Source organism: Glycine max, chromosome 5 (assembly GCF_000004515.6).
Source record: "Glycine max cultivar Williams 82 chromosome 5, Glycine_max_v4.0, whole genome shotgun sequence".
In the NCBI taxonomy this organism is placed as follows: domain Eukaryota; kingdom Viridiplantae; phylum Streptophyta; class Magnoliopsida; order Fabales; family Fabaceae; genus Glycine; species Glycine max.
Window position 1 is genome coordinate 14,313,800 of NC_038241.2, and position 14,682 is coordinate 14,328,481.

Below are 14,682 nucleotides of genomic sequence, written 5' to 3' on the forward strand. Positions count from 1 at the left end.
ATTTGGCATCATGACTCTCAGTTATTTCGTCACTGTTTTTATTGCAACTTACCGTTGCGTGTTTTTTTCGTTTACCTTGTGGTTAGACGTGAGTAGGCAGTGTGCGCCCTCATCCACACGACCTTTTCAAAAAAAAGGAGAGAGAGAAAAAAAGAAATAAACAAATGATAATAACTTAATAGAAAAAGAAAAAAAATAGAGAAAAAGAAAAATAAATTGTGTAGCTGAAAAGCCAGCACACTTTTGAAAAGAAATAACTTCCAGCTTTTCTTTGAAAAAGAATCACTGATCGTAACCAGTTTTTGAAAAAAAAAATGTGTATGCACCTGAAGGGTGAATGCTATGAAAATGTTCTCGAACACCCAAAATGGACTCGGATGAATGCATAAATTGATAAAGGAGCATATTTTGGAAATATTGGGTTGACTTAAGTAAGGAAAATGAATCCTGAGCCCTAGTGTCACATGACCATAAAAAACTTGATGCTTGAGTGTCCACATGGGTGCATGCATGACCAGTATTGCATAAAATTTCCAAATCATCATTGTTACATGTATGTCATGGAAATAATGTGGCACATTCCTTTATCCCTGAACCGCTGGCCAAACCAACGCCCAGACATATATCATGTCCAGCCATCCTACAAGCCTTGAGCCAAGATCACAACTCACCATAAACCTTGACCTAGGGTGAGAATGTCCATCCTCGCCCTCGGAAGAAAACAAGAAAAGAAAAAGGAGAAAATTCCCAATCAAATAATCTGAAGAAAGCAAAAAGAGAAAATTCCCAATCAAAGAGTGGGAGAAAGCAAAAAAAGGAAGAAAATTCCCGATCAAAGATCGGAAGAAAACAGAAGAAACATGTAGAAAGGTCTTTGGACCAGACTATCTAAACAATACAGAATTGTCACCAAGTAAACAAGAAAAGGAAGGAAACCACGACCTAAAGTGGTCCTCTCCCTTTGATTGCCAACCAAAATCCTGTGCGTCGGTGACTTGTTCGCCTCACACTAAACAAAAACAGAAAAGGAAAAGGCCAAAAACACTCAAAGCCAAATTTCCCACCAAAAAAAACCATTCCCAAGAAGAAGTCCTATTGATCCATGATCACGCATGTAATCTTTGATTTGATAGGAAATGCTTTGCGAAATCAAGTCATGACATATCTATGGTTCGGAATTAGGATGAAACACTTACCTATGTGAGATTGATACACTTTGAGTGATTTTCTTCTATTTTTGTTGGACCCAGTATTTCCTCTAAATGGTCATTTAGAAACGAAATGCTAACATCCAAAATCTCATTTATGGTTATGAAAAATTTCATCAGCATACTCTCCTTCCCCGATAGACACATTGTTTTTCATCCAAAAAAGCATATGTTGCTCTGATCAGTTGGAAGTTTTGTTTCTTTACTAAAGCATGTTTGCATTTTAGTGAAAAAAACACCGAGAATATTTTAGTCTCACAGTTATCAAGAACTACGTAGGTCTGAGTTCCTCATCACAAATTAAGGATACGTAGGAGCAAGAGCCTCACTTTTGTCGGCCGTCCTACAATTTATGTCACACTAACCCTGAAGTCAGGTGACATGCAGAGATACACAAGCAATTTCTCTGCACCATCAATTTCTGTCAATACTAACCCGTGAAGTTAGGGGGCAGGCGGAAATACCCAAGTGGTTATCCATACAAACCCTTTTGCTATCCATCAGAACCAGAGCACGATAGCATGCAGAGACTAATGTCGTTTTCTGCACCCATTGTCAAACGCGGTCCGAGCCCATTGACACGCAGAGATTTACATCATCTTCCGCACTTTCTATCACACTGACCCTGAAGTCAGGTGACGTGTGGAGATACACAAGCAATTTCTCCGCACCATCAATTTCTGTCAATACTAACCCATGAAGTTAGGGGGCAGGCGGAAATACCCAAGTGGTTATCCGTACAAACACTTTTGCTATCCATCAGACCCAGAGCACGATAGCATGCAGAGACTAACGTCGTCTTCTGCACCCTTTGTCAATCGCAGCCAAGCCCGTTTACACGCGGAGATTTACGCCTTCTTCCGCGCTTTCTGTCACACTGACCCTAAAGTCAGGTGACGTGTGGAGATACACAAGAAATTTCTCCGCACCATCAATTTCTGTCAATACTAACCCATGAAGTTAGGGGGCAGGCGGAAATACCCAAGTGGTTATCCGTACAAACACTTTTGCTATCCATTAGACCCAGAGCATGATAGCATGCAGAGACTAACGTCGTCTTCTGCACCCTTTGTCATTCGCAGTCTGAGCCCGTTTACACGCGGAGATTTACGCCGTCTTCCGCGCTTTCTGTCACACTGACCCTAAAGTCAGGTGACGTGTGGAGATACACAAGCAATTTCTCCGCACCATAAATTCCTGTCAATACTAACCCATGAAGTTAGGGGGCAGGCGGAAATACCTAAGTGGTTATCCATACAAACACTTTTGCTATCCATCAGACCTAGAGCACGATAGCATGCAGAGACTAACGTCGTCTTCTGCACCCTTTGTCAATCACAGTCCGAACCCGTTTAGATGCGGAGATTTACGCCATCTTCCGCGCTTTCTGTCACACTGACCCTAAAGTCAGGTGACGTGTGGAGATACATAAGAAATTTCTCTGCACCATCAATTTCTGTCAATATTAACCCATGAAGTTAGGGGGCAGGTGGAAATACCCAAGTGGTTATCCGTACAAACACTTTTGCTATCCATCAGACCCAGAGCACGATAGCATGCAGAGACTAACGTCGTCTTCTGCACCCTTTGTCAATCGTGGTCCAAGCCCGTTGACACCCGGAGATTTACGTCGTCTTCCGCGCTTTCTATCACACTGACCCTGAAGTCAGGTGACCTGCGGAGATACACAAGCAATTTCTCAGCACCATCAATTTCTGTCAATACTAACCCGTGAAGTTAGGGGGCAGGCGGAAATACCCAATTGGTTATCCGTATAAACATTTTTTCGCTATCCATCAGACCCAGAGAATGATAGCACGCAAAGACTAACATCATCTCCTGCACCTTTTGTCGTTCTGACCGTGAAGTCAGGTGACATGCGGGGTTACCTTATGGTCACCCGCACCTTTCGTCAAACAGGGGCAAATGAGCCCGTTGACGCGCAGAGACTAACATCATCTCCTGGACCTTCTTTCGTCCTGACCCGTGAAGTCAAGTGACATGCGGGGTTACCTTATGGTTACCCACACCTTTTGTCAACCAGGGGCAAACGAGCCCGTTAATGCGCAGAGACTAACATCGTCTCCTGCACCTTCTGTCCTCCTGACCCGTGAAGTCAGGTGACATGCGGGGTTACCTTATGGTTACCCGCACCTTTCGTCAACCAGGGGCAACCGAGCCCGTTGACACGAAGAGATTGACATCGTCTTCTGCACCTTTTGCCATCCAGGGATAGCGAGTCAGGTGGCAGGCGGAGATACCTTATGGTCATCTGCGCCTTTCGTCAACCGAGGGGAACGAATTCGATGGTATCAGGATGATGTTGGTCGTTCGGTGCTGATCATTTTCAAAATTTTTGCTGGTTTTTACTCTCGTCGTCCAGAAACATTCAAGTCCAACAACATGCGAGATTCTTCTCTGCTGGGCAGGGACGATCGAATGTGTTGGCGAAGGGAAGTGTCGTGGTTATCCAACTTTGTCATTTTCAAGACACTGAAGTTTGTTGACGCTTCTGATGCCTTTTCTTTTCTTTCTGAATGACAGGTTTCGCTGGCGGGGACATTGATCGGCCGAATGACGTTCCGCTCAAACAAAATTAGTGTCATATCTTTACTTCGCTTTTATCTCCAATAAAAGATAAGTAAAGAGGGGCAATCGTCATACCCTAATTTCGTCCGGGGACCATTTGTTTGGTGGCATGCAACCTTCGCTTGACCGCTTCGAGGTACTTAATGCCCATCGTTAGGCAATCCGTGAAGTTCTGTGACATGCCGGAAGTCGAAAGGAAGCATTGTTGCACAATCCGTAAAGTTCCACAACATTCCAGAAGTCAAAGAGGGGATTGTTGCTTAATCCATATAGTTTCGCGACATTACCGAAAGAAAATAATTGTCGTTACGTAATCCGTAAAGTTCCGTAACATTATGAAAAAAGAATCAGTAAAAAAGGCAAAAGGGGGTGTATTTAGTAAAAAGGGGTGTGCAAATAGCAACCAAGCCCACTTGGGCCTTCCAGGGTGTTCCAACAGAAGGCGGTGCCTTCTGGTGGAAGCAACCCAGCTCGCCTGGGCGAGCTGGGCGGCAACCACCTCCCTGTTTTCCCCTATAAATATGGGAAAGAGGGCAGAGTAATGTCGTTCAGCCCTTCTGGTATTTAGGATTCTCTTGAAATTAGTGAGAAAAATTGTTTCCGTGAAGAAAATCCAAACCGAGGCGCTTCCGTAACGCTTCCGAGACGTTATCGTGAGCGATTTCGTGATGATTTTCCACCATTCTTCATCGTTCTTTGTCGTTCTTCGGTCTTCAACCGGTAAGTTCCCGAAATCGAACCTTTCAATTCATTCTATGTGCCCTTAGTGGTCCCCACTTGTTTTGCGTGCTTTTATTTTTATTTTGTTTGCTTTCCGTACCCCTTTTTGACGTGCTTTAACCATTTATTTAAGCCATTTTCTCGCCTAATCAATAATAAAATGAATTTCCACCGATCATTTGAGTTGTAATATCGTTTAATCTCTGTTAGAATAAAATCCAACCGATCTTACACGCCATAACCACGTTAAAAACCAAAAGAGGCAAAATAATAATAAAATAATCAAAAATATCTTTGAATAAAATAATCCAAAAAAATCAATCGGACGTTTTTCTTTGGAATTTTTCTTAATTGAGTTGACTAATAACCAAAGTGAAACTAAGGCTAAAATCAACTCACAAATCAAGTTTTGTCCATAAAAATCACCTAAAATCCATTTTAAGGTCCAACGCCTTAAATGGTCCTCTTTGCTTTTATTGGTTAAACGTGGACTTTCGAAAGCCTAAAGTCAACACATAACTTTGTCACTACTTTCAAAAAACCAAGAGATCATTAATGGTCCAATGCCTTAATATTTTCTCTCCTTTCAAAAGAATCAATAGATCGTTTAAATGGTCCAACACCTTAAAACGACTTTTTTTATCAGAATATATCTTGCAAAAAAGGATAAAAACAACTTAACCAACGTTTAGTTCTCGAAGAACTATGTAGGTCTGATTTCCTTACCACAATTGAGGAATACGTAAGAGCAAGGGAAACACCCTTGTCGACCACAAAAAGATAAAAAAATATAAAAGACATAAAAAGCGTAAAAGAGAAAATAAAACAAATCGAAGTCATGTTTGCACACTCGATTAAAGGCTGTCGTCCCTTGTGATGGACTCGTGGGGTGCTAATACCTTCCCCGTGTGTAAATACAACTCCTGAACCTTTCACACTTAAAGTTCGTAGACCACACATTTCCGGTTTTTCCGACGTTTTCCTCAAATAAACGTTGGTGGCGACTCCGCGCATTTTCCTTTCTTGGAAGACGCACCCGTGAGTCTCGCATCGCCCTCCCGCCGAAGGGTAGGTTGCGACACCACCCATTCCAGGTACCGAGCAACAGCCAAGAAGCCAGCGTCAAATTGTTTTCTTTACTTCTTCTTTTATTTTCAGGGACGTCTCGGGCTTCATCCTCCTCAGTTTTTGCTTTACCGGGGAACACTCAAGATTCAGAGGTAGTCTGTGCTATTTGATGTCAGAACTCAAACTGGGCATATCTTGGTACGACCAGGCAAAGATGTCTTGGTAGTCTTTCAGCAGGGCCATTAATTCTTCACGAATGCGTGCGGCCATACCCGTGCCTACTTTTACTTCCCTTCTTCCATTGTCGGTTCCTAAATCTACGAGTTCTGTCTCTTCTTGATGCGGCCTCATCTCTCGATCCACCTAGGCGATTATCCTCTCCAGCTCTGGGGGAAACCCTACATCCTCGTCCTTTTCATTCTCCGTCTGACTTGCTTCTTGCTCAAAAATTGACGGTCGGGTCCCTGTTATTAGTACCTTCGCGGGACTCATCGTCGAATCTATATCGTTTTAAGCATAACAAAGAAATAAATGTGCAAATGAATGAGAATGGGTAGAGGCGCAGGAACAGATGAAGAAAGATCTTTATATTATAAGTTCAAGAACAAAAGACATAATGCCTTAACAAAAGGAAACTCTAAAGCCTAGGCCGAACCATAGAGTTTTAAAGCTACAAAAGGTTACATTATGCTTGTCATGTAAACATCTGGGCGTTCCTCCACCCGCCAATTTCCTAGTTGGAAACCGGGAGGGCATGGCTGTATCAAATCCGATCTCCTCGGGGAGTCATCATCGCATATTGCGGCAACTTGTCCTTCGCGTCTTAAACCCGCACTTACGAAGCTCCTACTGATGTGGCACAGCAGAGCCTCTTTGGCTCGTTGTCCCGACCGCGGGCCTTGACCTTTGTTCTTCCTTTCTGAGATGTTTTTCCTTATGTCAGCCTATGTTGGTTTATAGCCTAACCCAAACTTCCCGCGGTTTCCTCTGGTACTCACCAGGCTGGTCTTGCCGCCGTTGTTCTTGCCCAAACCCATTTCGGGCTCGTAGTTGTGCCCCAGCATCACCCGGGCCACCATCATTGCCGCATCAGATAGGCGGGGCCGCCTAGGGAGGGAATCAACAGAGGCGATGCTTACTACCTCAAATATTGGAAAGCCATTTCCAATGACTCCTCCGCGGCTTCCACATATGGCATAGAGGAAGGACAACTTACCAGGACATCCTCCTCCCCTAATACTATGACCAAATGTCCCCCCACCACAAACTTCAACTTTTGGTGGAGCGTGGAGGGGATGACTCCCACTGAGTGGATCCATGGACGTCCCAGAAGACAGTTGTAGGCCGGGTTGATATCCATGACTTGGAATGTAACCTGGCAGGTATGAGGCCCTATCTGTACTGGGAGGTCGATCTCCCCCCTTACCTCCCGGCGGGTGCTTCAAAGTTACGGACCACCATGGAACTTGGCCTTAGATGGGAAGCGTTAAATGGCAATTTCTCCAATGTGCTCTTGGGCATCACGTTTAGGCTTGAGCCGTTGTCGATGAGTACTTTGGCCATAACGTGTTCCATGCATTTGACTAACACATGTAAAGCCCCGTTATGTCCTCTCCCCTCGGCGGGGATTTCCTCTTCAGCGAAGGTGAGGTAATTGTTGGTTGTGATGTTATTGATGATCCCCCCAAAATCTTCTACGGAGATGTCTTGGGCTACGTGAGCTTCATTCAAGACTTTTACCAGCAAAGCTCGATGAGGCTCAGAGCTCATGAGCAGCTCTAGAAGGGAGACTCTAGCTGGGGTTTTGTTGAGTTGTTCAATGACTTTGAACTCGCTTTGTTGAATAATACGGAGGAACTCGCCGGCCTCCTCGAGTGATACCTCTTTCTTGCCACAGCCCTCTCTTCCCTCGGAAAAATCCTTCGTCGGAACATCCTCGTCTGGCGCATGGATCACCTTGACATTTTGTCCTTCGGTTATCTTTGCTTTCCCTTTAAAGTTCACGAACTGTAACGGCAGGCTAGGGGGTGTGAATACACGACCGCTGCGGGTCATGCCGCTTAGGCCAGTGATATTGGTCACTTTGGCCGATAGTGAACCGATATCGGTAGCTTCTTCCTTCCTTCTGCCCGGAGGGGCATACCTGCACGGAACTGCATGGCTATTCTCATAAGGAAACGGCATAGGCCTAACACCTGATACTGTAGAGGGGTGTTGAGGTCTTTGGGGTGCTGTGTCCCTGGTGAAGTGTATTACCAAGGGTTTAGGCTTTATAGGGTCTTCCTTATCTACCGACTGCATGCACACATGTTGTTCCTCCTCCCCCTCATTGCTGACCTCAAGCCGGCCTTGGTCTATCATTTGTTGCAATAGATCTCCTATGGCTGAACATGTTTCCATATCATGCAGCATGCCTGGATGCATTAAACACGAATACTTGTTGTGCTCGCCGTGGGGAATCACGCCCACCTTTTGCAAGGCATTGTAGATAAACCTTCTGGAGGTCATTACGTTTTTCAAAAGTTTGGGCCCGTGCGACCTACTCACCTCGATGGCATTAACAGCTCCTCCTCCATGATTGGCAACAGGGTTTGTCTTTATGTTGGGCCCGTCCTCTTGAAATGTCAACCATCCGGCTTCTATCAAACTTTGGACCTTGTTCTTCAAGGCCAAGCACTGCTCGACTGAGTGGCCCGGGGCTCCCCCATGGTACGCACAGGTTGTGCTAGGGTTATACCACTTTGGGAATGGAGGCTGGGGATCTTTCCTGGAATCACCACGGCCAATTGGTTAGCGATGAGAGACGATAAGAGATCCCCATACGTCATTGGGATCGAGGCTAAAATCTGAGCTTGCCTTGGAGAGAAGTTTCTTGCCGTGTTGGGGCCCGAGCCAAAGTTGGCATTGTTGGCTGGGTGAGGCCAGGTTGGAGCCGAAGCCTGAGGAGCCCACCCTTGTGGGGGTGTAGGCGCCCTCGGTTAGGCGAGCGCTGTGTCGAAAGAGCCCCCGGTGCGAGTCGAAAAACTCGAATGATGTTGTGCATATTGGTGGGTACCGTGGGGGGTTTACGGCGGCTTGGGCCACGCAGGTGTTGAAGTGACAGTATGGGCATCTCCCTCTTTCTTCTTTTCCCCAGCCGTTCTGGTCCTCCTACCGCTGGCACCTACCAGGGAGACGTAATCAAACTTTCCCCTTTTCAAACCCACCTCAATCCTTTCTCCAGCGAAAACCAAGTCCACGAAGCTAGAGGGCATGTAGCCTACTAACTTCTCATAGTAAAATATAGGCAAGGTATCCACCATCATAGTAACCATTTCCCTCTCGACCATGGGAGGGGCTACTTGCGCTGCTAGGTCCCTCCAACGCTGAGCGTATTCTTGAAATGACTCATGTTCCCGTTTAACCATGTTTTGCAATTGAGTCTAGTCAGGAGCCATGTCAGAGTTGTACTGATACTGCCTAAGGAAGGCGGTAATCAGATCCTTCCAAGTGTGGATGCGGGAAGCCTCTAGATTAGTGTACCAGATGACTGCTGCCCCAGCCAAGCTATCTTGAAAGAAATGCATTAATAACTTCTCGTCCCCGGAATATGCACCCATCTTACGATAGTACATTTTTAGGTGATTCTTTAGGAAAAGTCGTCCCTTTGTACCTATCGAAGTCAGGTACTTTGAACTTCGAAGGGATGACGACTTCCGGCACCAAGCAAAGGTCGGTCATGTTCGCGAACGGATAATTGCCGAATACCTCGACAGCCCTCAATCTCTCTTCGATGAGATCGAGTTTCCCCTTTCCTTCTGCTGCCAGGGGTGGCCCTCCCACCGACAGAAATATTGGCTGCATTGGGTGGCTTCGAGGTTCTCCCGTGATGTTGGGTTGAGGTAGTGTGTTGGGCGCTGGCCCCTCAGCGGGAAAGTAAGAGTTGACATCTCCCTGAGCATGCTCCCGAGGATTCTCTTGGACCCCGTCAGGATGTCGAGGAGGCTCCCCTTCGAGGATGAGGGGAGGAACATGACCCACGTCGTCATGTACGGCTGGTGGTGTGTAATTAGGTGGTAAACCGTAGGGGTAAGTTCCTCGGTTGTACCCCAGATGGGGGTTGCTGATGTGCCCCAGCGTGCTTCTCTCTCGTCCCACCATATTTGGAATAGGGTCGTGCGCAGCAGTCAGAAGAGTTGAGCATGCCTCGGCAGCCGAACTAACAGCGCCGGCGGTGGCCGCGTTACTCTCAGTAAGTTGTTTCATTCCTAGCATGACATCCATCATGGAAGCCATTTGTTCTTTCAAAGCTGACATGTCGGCCATCATATGTTCCTGTACTTCCTCTAGGTCACCCATCGTCCTAGATTTGGATCTGGTGCGATAGGGATGCCTTGGGGCGCGCTTAGTTATGGCGTATTTCCTAAAAAGACCAAATGTAAGAGTACGTAATGAGAAATGAATGTATGCTAGAGATGGAATGTGGGAGTGATTTGATTCGCACTGTTTTTCTTTGGTGTATAATCATGGGATAAACTTATTTTATTTAGAAAGTTATAACTAGTCAAGATCTGAGTGACAATATAAACTCCCTAACAGCTCCTAATTATATGGGCCATCAGGTCTATCATGTGCTGACAATAGCGGAGGAGCCCGTGGATCCCCTCGGGGGCGGAGTAGGTGTCTACCATAGCTTTGGCCTTTGCCAGCAATCGGGGAAGCTCTTGACTCTCGTTCAAAGTAAGAGCAAACCGGTCCATCCACATTGTTTCTTCTTGATGCAACGAGTTAATCACCCTTCCTCTAGCCTCTTTTTCCGCGTACACTCGGGCATATTCATCCGCTACCTTGTGCTCGTGGGCCGTGGCTAGATCTAATTCTTCTTGATACTTGCTAATGATGGCTAACATGTTGGTTTTGGTTTCGCATAACCGCTGAGACAAGCTCCTTTTGGACCTTAGACAAACCCTCAATTCATCCTTCAGGATCAAACCGTCTACTCGCGATTGGTCCCTTTCCTCTCTTCGGAGCTTAAGCTCGCTGTTACTGCCCCACAGAGCCCCTCGGAATTTGTTCCGGCCATGTTCTTCCCTATGGGCCCTCTTGGTCTCTTGTTCTAAGTCCTTGGTGGTGGCTAAATTGACGTCTCTCAGTTCGGCGTTCTCCGTTCGGATCCTAACAGCTGCTGACTTGAACTTTTCTTTGACTGTTTGGGCTTTCTCAAGTTCTGTCCTGAGGACCTGTACCTCTTCGTCTTCTTCCAAAGTTTCAACCTCCACCCCCTTAGTGGTTCTCAAACTCAGGAGCCAATCCAGATCTTGTGCGTAGGCTTTCAACCACCTACGGTAACCGCCGATGGGCCCGTTGCTACTCCCCCTAAGTTCCTTATCCTTTCTTTGCGACATTTCCCATGCCTTGTGGATCCTCTGAAGCACCCCCGCGTTGGTGCTATTGAAACCTCGTGTAATAAAAGGCATGAGGCCTTCCTCTAATGGTGCCCCTCTCATAGGGTAACCAAGTTGTCTTATAGCGAGGACAGGATTGTAATCCCCTCGTTCCCATCAAGAGAACATTTGGAAATTTCCCACACAAAATAAGAATCCCGATTCTCCCCTCCTTCCATCGGGGGAACCAATTGACAGACGCTCCCTCTTTGTTTGCTAAGAGCCAGTACCAATTTGCCTCTTTTTTCTCAGTGCATGAGCGGTGGCCTTCTAATGGGCAAAGGTGTCTCATCTCTTAGCGAAAGAAGTGTGAAACCAACCATACGTAGAGGGCCGACGTACAGCAAACGATCCTTGCATTGTTCTTCTCACATCTTCGGTCGAATGTGTCGTATAGATCGGCTAAGATAGCGACAACCGAGCTTTCCTTGTGGTTGTAAAAGGCGAGAAAAGCATCAATTGCTGCCCAGTCCACCAACCCATCCACATTTGGAAAGAGGACCACCCCCAAGATCAAAAGTGTCAGGATGTCCATGAACGGGGCCCATTCGCCTTGACTCGCCAAGACTCTCGCCTTTTCTTCCAAACATTTCCTTGGTACCCCAACCACCCCATTTTCGACTTGCTTTCCGCGTTCTAATTCCTGTGTCGAGATTTTGACTATCTTAGAAATTCTAGCTAAGGGATAGAATATGGTTTCCTTTCCCCCAGAGGGCATCCCAGGATCTCTTCAAACTCTTCCATCGTGGGTGTTAACTGGAAGTCCCCAAAGGTGAAGCACCTCAAAGGCTGGTCATAATATTGGGTGAGGGAGGCGATGGCCTCCGTGGAAACCTCTGCCATGGTTAGGTCCCAGATCTTACCGTAAGCTTTGCGAAAGGCTTGTCGCTGGAGCTGGCCCATCAACTATCCTAACTCTTTCAGACCGGCGACTCCTAGGCTCTTGATCTTGACTTGATAGAACCTATTTTTAAGCGAAGGCGTCTGACTCGACCCCATGTTTTACTAAAGTGGAATAAAAACCAGTGCGAATCAAGACTCTGACATCTATCACTGGTGAAATGGATGAATGCATGAAGAAATGCGTATGGCCCAGATGCATTTTACAGATACGAGAACCCGGGAGACTTATCTCTTTCTTAAATACAACATTTGGGCAGCATAGCGCCCGATGTATGCATTTAAGAAGGTGACACGGACCTTTCGTCTTCTTGTGACAAAGAGAGGGGATCAAGACGCAACCCGTGCATTATGACATGATGTAGATGCGAAAAAGTGAGGGTAACAAGGGGATGCACACAGCATGGCAATATCCTCAAATAATCACACAGCGAAGGCATACATGACATTTAGGTTATATGCATGGCAGTGTTTAAAAGGCATGCAGCATGTTCGCTTCGTGCCCCTATTTTAGGGAGCTAAACAGGAGGAACTAAAAGGTTTTTTGTGATAATCCCCAAGGCGGTCATATCTCTCTTGATGGTTTCCAGAGGTATCATCCCCTTCAAAAAAAACATATTGCGGTAGTAGGGACTACCAGCAACAATATGTTATCAAAGAGGAAAACTCTAGATGAGGGTTCGCTGTTATCAAGCAAGTCGGAGACCCAGCATGACCACAGATTCACCTCCACTCCTTATGTTCCCATGGACCCGGGTATAGGGCCCTTTTTTTTCAACTCACCATGTGTACAAATAGTGTTGGTGTTTGTGTGCATCAAATGACTAAATATCTATCTCATGCATACATTTCAAAAACACACTAAAAGCATCAAAGAGTTATATACAAGGACATAAGAAAAAATAAAGGAAAACGAAAAAAATAGAAGTCATGGTAAGGAATTCACATTGAGTGATTGGCCTAACTCTCTAAAAACAGTCCCCAGTGGAGTTGCCAACTGTCGCAACCTACCCTTCGGCGGGAGGGCGACGCGAGACTCACGGGTGCGTCTTCCAAGAAAGGAAGATGCGCGGAGTCGCCACCAACGTTTATTTGAGGAAAACGTCGGAAAAATCGGAAAGGTGTAGTGTACGAACTTGAAGTGTGAAAGGTTCGGGAAATGTATTTACGCACGGGGAAGGTATTAGCACCCCACGCGTCCGTCACAAGGGACGACAGTCTTTAATCAAGTGTGCAAATATGACTTCAAAATGTACTTTTATGTTTTTTTGCTTTTTATGGGTCTTTTTTGTATTTTTATCTTTTTGTGGTCGACAAGGGTGTTTCCCTCGCTCCTACGTATCCTCAATTGCGATGAGGAAATCAGACCTACGTAGTTCTTTTAGAACTAAACGTTGGTTAAGTTGTTTTTATCTTTTTTCGAAAGATAAATTTTAATTGAACAAAGGTCGTTTAAGGCGTTGGACCATTTAAACGATCTTTTGATTTTGAAAGGAGAGAAACGTTAAGGCGTTGGACCATTAACGATCTCTTTGGTTTTTTTTTTACAAAAGTGGTAAAATTACATATTAATTTTATGCTTTTGAATGGTCCATGTTAACCAATAAAAGCAAAGAGGATTGTTTAAGGCGTTGGACCTTAAAACGGTTTTTAGTGACTTTTGCGGACAAAGCTTGATTTGTGAGTTGATTTTAGCCTTAGTTTCACTTTGGTTATTAGTCAATTCATTCAAGGAAACTTCCAAAGAAAAACATCCAATTGATTTTTTTAAATTATTTTATTTGAAGATATTTCAATTATTTTATTATTATTTTACCCTTTTTGGTTTAAACGTGGTTACAGCGTGAATGATCGGTTGGATTTTATTTTAACAATGATTAAACGATATTACAACTCAAATGATCGGTGGAAATTCATTTTGTTATTTATTAGATGAGAAAATGGCTTAAATAAATGGTTAAAGCACGTCAAAAAAAGGGTACAGAAAACAAACGAAATGAAAATCAAAGCACGTGAAACAAGTAGGGACCACTGAGGGTGCATAGAATGAATTGAAAGATTCGATTTCGAGAACTTACCGGTTGAAGACCAAAGAACGACAAAGAACGAACGAAGAACGATGAAGAACGGTGAAGAATCTTCACGAAATCGCTCACGGAAACGTCTCGGAAGCATTATGGAAGTGCCTCGGCTTGGATTTTTTTCACTGAAACAATTTTCCTCACTAGTTTCGAGAGAATCCAAAATACCAAAAGGGCTGAACATTTTTACTCTGCCCTCTTTCCCTTATTTATAGGAGAAAAGAGGGAGGTGGTTGCCGCCCAGCTTGTCTAGGCGAGCTGGGTTACTTCCACCAGAAGGCACCGCCTTCTGTTGGAACCCCCTGGAAGGCCCAAGTGGGCCTGGTTGCTATTTGCACCCCCTTTTTACAAAATACACCCCCCTTTGTGCTTTTTTTCTGATTCCTTTTTCGAAACGTTACGGAACTTTATGGATTACGTAACGACACCTATTTTCTTTCCGGAATGTTGCGAAACTTTACGGATTACGCAACAATGCCCTTTTTGACTTCTGGAATGTTGCGGAACTTTACGGATCACGCAACAATGCTTCCTTTTGACTTCCGGCATGTTGCGAAACTTCACAGATTGCCTAACAATGGGTGTTAAGTACCTCGAGGCGGTCAAGCGAAGGTTGCATGCCACCAAACAATGGTCCCCGGACGAAATTAGGGTATGAAACTCAGTTAGGGATTATTGCTGAGTAATTGATGT